The 5,293-nt window shown below is 38.8% G+C and overlaps 1 non-coding gene across 1 annotated transcript; it reads right to left on the bottom strand.

Annotated features, from left to right (window-relative positions):
• Positions 1 to 2,329: 2,329 nt before the first annotated feature.
• LOC137088923 (small nucleolar RNA U3) lies at positions 2,330 to 2,542 on the bottom strand. The gene has a single exon (XR_010907608.1). It is a non-coding gene; the product is annotated as a small nucleolar RNA U3 (small nucleolar RNA).
• Between the last annotated feature and the right edge of the window lie 2,751 nt (positions 2,543 to 5,293).

Raw genomic sequence — 5,293 nt, forward strand, 5'->3', positions numbered from 1 at the left:
AAGCTCCACATCATTTATTCACAGTTTGTAGTGTCCCAACTTTTTTGGAATCAGGTTTGTACATATTGGCAACATTTAAGCTAATTTAACAAATTTTATAAGAAATAATTAAACATTTAGAAGTAATTGAAGTGTAGACTGGTTCAGATCCTATAGGCATCAGGGAATACTACATTACACTTGAGCCCCTTTCAGACTGCACGTCGGACCCGCAATATTCCCGGAACATTGCCGGGTCGCCTTCTGTGTGAAAGCAACCACGTCCCGGGATTGATTACCGAATTCGACCCGGGTCGGGGACCTAGTAATATTGCGGGATTCGACCCGGGACGAGCGCTGTGTGAACAAAAGCCGAAACTAATGCCGCAACGTGTACGTAGTTATCGTGCGACTCCTAGAGCTTGTTTTTTCAATAATACAACCCTGCAGTGCCGGAAGAGCTCGTCGGTGTTTTAAACGCAGAGAGTGTTCGTATACAAAAGAAACTAAAATTAAACAAGCAGAAATGTGCGCAAACTGGACACAATTCGAGACCACGGAGCTCCTTACTATCCGCACTGAAGCTGAGATCGCTCGCCATTATACGTCACATCAGGATGACACGTGTCAACTCGACCCGGGACCGTTACGGGTTGTGTGTGAAAGCGCACATATTACGGTATTTCGCTGGCTGTGTGAATGGACCAAATCTAGCGGCCCGGGAACAAATGCCGGGTCGCATTATCCGTGTATTTGCCGGAATCGCAGTGTGAAAGGGGCTTTGGTCATACCATGTGATGTTCCTCAAGGATCAATTTTGGGTGCTCTATTATTTAACCTTTACGTGCTTCCTTTAGCTGGTGTAACTAACCAGTACAATATTTCCTTTCACCAGTATGCAGATGACATGCAGCGGTGTCTCTCACATGCACCATGATGACCACAATTCAGTTTCCACATTACTGGACTGCATACATTTGTGTATGTCAGAGAGAGCTAAATGACAAGACAGAGGTGCTTGTTATCGGTAATGACGTACGGAGAACATTTATTGCTCCATATCTTAACTCTTTATCACTAAAAGCAGTAACCAAGTCAAGTTTGACAACTAAATAGAAGTGTTACAGTGTAAGCAATTTAGGTAAAAAAGTTTTTTTTTTTTAAAGAAAATGCCTGATGTTTTGTCTAGATCAGACCCTATTCCTCGTTTGGGATCGCTCAGAGCCTCTAAAGCACTTCTTTTGAAACTGCATTGATTTGGACGTTCAACCGTTGGTTCACATTGAAGTCCATTATATGGAGAAAAAAAACGTAATTTATTTTCGACTGAAGAAAGAAAGACATTAACATCTTGGATGAGATGGGGGTGAGTAAAATATCAGAAAAAATGCTGTGCATCCTAGATTTCAAAATCCATCAGTCCAGAGAGTTTTATTTATCACACTTGCTGATGAATGTTCATCATGAATCAGTTTGATTCAACAAAGATGTAGGGTCCAGTTCTCCACAGATATTAGCGGTAACCTCATTTCTTATCTTTTGTACACTTGTAGAAAATTAGATTCACGATAGCAGGAATATCTGTCGAGTAACGTACATGACTTTCACCTGACAGGCCTGAAATCAATATATGGACGTAAAAAATATGAGCATTCAGCAGATATGAATATTACCACAAAACCAGCAGCTTCACAACAACTTCACAGAAACACGTGTCCCAAATTAAGATATGCTTACATTCATCAGCATTGTTTGTTTTATGTTTAAATAAAAGATGCACTTTTATGGACTTTATAACAGCATTACCCATTCACAGCCATTAAAAAAGCTTGGATTAGCAGGACATTTTGAAATATAACTTTATATTTGTCTGAAAGAAGAAAGTCATACACACCTATGATTTGAGGGAGAGTAAATCATGGGCTAATTTGCATTTTTAAGTGAACTATCCTTTATCTACTTATAGCTGTTGTACTGCATGTATGGCCAGTGTTTTTTTACATTTTTAAAGTTCTGACCAGCAGGGGTCACAAACGTGTAGCGTTTCCAACTTTTGGAAACTGGATAATTTTACACAAGATTTTAAGCTTTGTTTCATTCATTCCTTATATTTAATGAGCACTTCAGATATTAATATATTACAGTATTATTTACAGTAATTATCTTAATAACTATAATGTTATTCTATTTCTGGGACTGTGTGATCTTAAAAAACACCCTCGAATCATGCAATTATTTTAGCTACAGCATCAAATAATCTAGAGAATCAGTAATATAAAATTATTTGTTAGATATGTTAATTGTTTTAATACTCATTCTATCTGTTTTTGTTTACGTTTTAAATGCTGAAACCACTCGGATCATGCAGTTCTCCTCACGGACTCTGTTAGAATCAATGAACGGTCATCAATGACGGTTCTCCGTGATGATATCACAGATAACTGCCCGATTCACGCTCAGAGAACTGCATTATCGCTCATCATCGTGGCTTGAGAGACTCGACACTTTAGAAACACACTTCATAGTTAAAAACTATAGAAATGATCCCTGTAAGTATAATCTTAACGGATCTCAGCGCTCAACGGGCGACCGGTCAGCGACGCGACGAAGCTCAGCGACGGTTAGGAGCGATGACGTCACGTCACCGCGCCGACTGATGATTAGAACAACGCGACAAACTCCTCGGTTCAAGGGTTCAAGAGGCCACATAAATACAAACACGACTAAAACACAGCCTTCTACTTAAAAATTGAATTTCTATCCAATTTTAATTCATTATTTATTGTCTGATGAAGAAGCAATGACAAACATTATGGATTTAATTCAAGTAACCCTTATTTTTAGGGGGATAAGATACATTTATTAAACATATACATTATACGTTTAAACAATTTGTAACTGAATTAATAGTTATTTACTTCAATAAATCATGTAAAACTTAACTTTAAGTGAGTACCCACAATCCTCCTCGGTGGCAACTTTCCTTTCATTGGAGAGCAGACTGCATTTGTCACGTGTATATAATATATATATATATGTTTATTTTAATACATATTAATATATCTGAATTGTAAATGACACGACATAAGCTTTTTATACATGTGAGGCTTTGATGCTTCAACTAAATGAGTCCTGTCATGCGAGTCTGGGCTTATGGGCGGGGCTAGACCTCTGACGCGAAACACCTCCACAGAGGTGGAGCTGGACGTCATTTACGCCACTTGTCAATTTGCAGTTATATATTTCGACCACTGGGTGTTACTGTTTAGTAAACTGTGTACTTTACTGTACTGTCTGTGAGGAAAGGAGTTGGAGAGAAAGAAAAATAAGAAAAACAACAATAACAATAATTGTAAAGAGCTAAATAACCAAATTGTATATCTCTGTAAAACACAATTAAGCAATACATTACACAAAAAAGACGAGACAAGACTCAATTGTCAGACACTTATTCAAAGCAGCGGAGCTATAAATTATATAATTCCTACAACCTCTGGGAATCATGGCCTTATTATAGCAACAAAATGGGGCATTTGTAATCAATAAATAATATGCAGCAAGAAATCACAGTTATTTGGTTAGAAATCACAGGCTAATACATTTTATGACAATAAAAAAAAAAATCTGTAAAAATGTACACAATGTAGGCTACTGTATTTTTACGTTCATTATTTACAGATGTTTTACCTGCATTTGAACTCCGGTTAATGGAATTGTCTGTAAAAATTATTACATAATAATATGCAAAAATTGGGCAAACTCGCCATTGGCTTCATAAATATTGAGGGGCGGTTCTGTGTATTCGCCAGCAGTTTCGCGATGATCACGGTGCTGGTAAGCTGCTTTGCCACACACACTCTGTCTTAATAACTAAGATTGGACTGTTTTCAAAGTGCAAAGCTGAACTTTTATACTACACACACGTTTACTGCTTTTGTCTGTCATCTCCGAGCTCTGTCATTCGAGTATTTGTGACGAGAAAATAAGGAGTGTGTGTATTGACAACATGCTTGTGAACTCCGAACTCTGTTTATTTTATGATTATTCATGCCTCTAATCAGCTGAATAAGTGTTCGCTATTACCACATGTTCTAGGCTCTCGCACGTGCTGAGCGTACATCTGCACCATTTTAGATATGCCTATGTACGTTTTTTTCCCTTTCTGTATACAATTTATACACAATATGTAAAATATTGGTCACTGTAGTTTATAGTTTCCTTACATTGAGAAGAAACTATGCTGCTTTATTTTCTATTTTCTTTAATGTATGTTTTATAGGGCTTGGGCGCCGCGTTGCATTCTGGGACGTCGCGGCCATGTTGATGGCCTCGCGAATGTAAACATACAGCAAGTCGAATGAGGAGAAGCAGAGTTGGGAGAAAGTACAATTCCTGAAGAAATTGTGAGTGGTGCTTGCCGTGGCAAAACTCGGGGCCCTGTGGCATTTGTGATGCAAAAAAGCCAAGCAACATGTCTGTACGATGTTGTGGGGCTGAGATATGGCTTCTTTATGTGTTTGTACGGTTGCTAGGGTGGTCTAAATGGTTGCTAGGGTGTGACTATACAGTTTAAGGGGTGATATTCATAGAGTAGTTGTCAGTCTGAGTCAAAAGAGCCCAACTCTGTATGTGTTCAATGCTCTAGTACTGAGATATGGCTTATTAATGTTGAAATACGGTTGCTAGGGTGCTGAAACTGGTTGCTAGGGCATGTCTATGAAGTTGTGATGTCACTACTGATTGTCTACTTGATAGGCCGAGTCAAAAGAGCCCACCCTCAAGTCTCTATGACCTTCTGATCCGAACACATGATCTCACACAGTACTGCCAATGTTAAGTCTTTTCCGGGACGATTTTTTCCCCGCCAAAACGGAGATCGTTCATCCGATCCCTTAGAAAAGACATAGCACACCTCTCCTCGATAAGTCGATTTGCAGTCTCTTGCATAACCGGGCCCCGAGTTTTGCCACGGCAAGCACCACTCACAATTTCTTCAGGAATTGTACTTTCTAGTATTGTAATTACTATTCACTTTTTAAAAACTTTGGCGCGCTACTCCTCCGGCACCGTTTGTCACAGAGAAAGAAAAAACATGTTAAAATCCTGAAAGGGATGTGGAATTTACCGGGATACGTTAAATAGGGAAGGCAGGGGCCGCTATAGAGACAAAATCGGAACTATTAAAGTTTTGGATCCACATGAATTTCCAAAGAAAGAGCGGAGCACCGACGACGACGAAAACTTTATTTTGTTGGTCCCCAACAGACGTTCTACTGCTATAAGTAACTTTGCAACTACAATTCAACTTATTCTA

This window comes from Pseudorasbora parva, chromosome 1, assembly GCF_024679245.1.
Source record: "Pseudorasbora parva isolate DD20220531a chromosome 1, ASM2467924v1, whole genome shotgun sequence".
NCBI classification, from domain to species: Eukaryota; Metazoa; Chordata; class Actinopteri; order Cypriniformes; family Gobionidae; genus Pseudorasbora; species Pseudorasbora parva.